The sequence below is a fragment of the Buceros rhinoceros genome, unplaced genomic scaffold, assembly GCF_000710305.1.
Source record: "Buceros rhinoceros silvestris isolate BGI_N320 unplaced genomic scaffold, ASM71030v1 scaffold23943, whole genome shotgun sequence".
Taxonomy (NCBI): Eukaryota; Metazoa; Chordata; class Aves; order Bucerotiformes; family Bucerotidae; genus Buceros; species Buceros rhinoceros.
The window spans coordinates 1-217 of NW_010404542.1; positions in this window are offsets into that span (position 1 = coordinate 1).

A 217-nucleotide genomic window follows, 5' to 3' on the forward strand; every position below is an offset into this window, starting at 1 on the left:
TTGAGGGCGGGTCACGGCCGGGGCTCGATCTCCGTCATCCCCGACACGCTTCCAGCCCGGCTGCAGCCCAGCCCTCACCCCCGAGGCCCATCTCCCTCCCTTCTCGTTCCCCTTGACCCTTCATCCTGAGCCTCCTCGCTCCTCGCCAGCGGCTGCGGGTTCCCCGGACCATTCTGCAGGGGATGAAGGGACCCGGGCGCTCCCCACTCACCCCGTG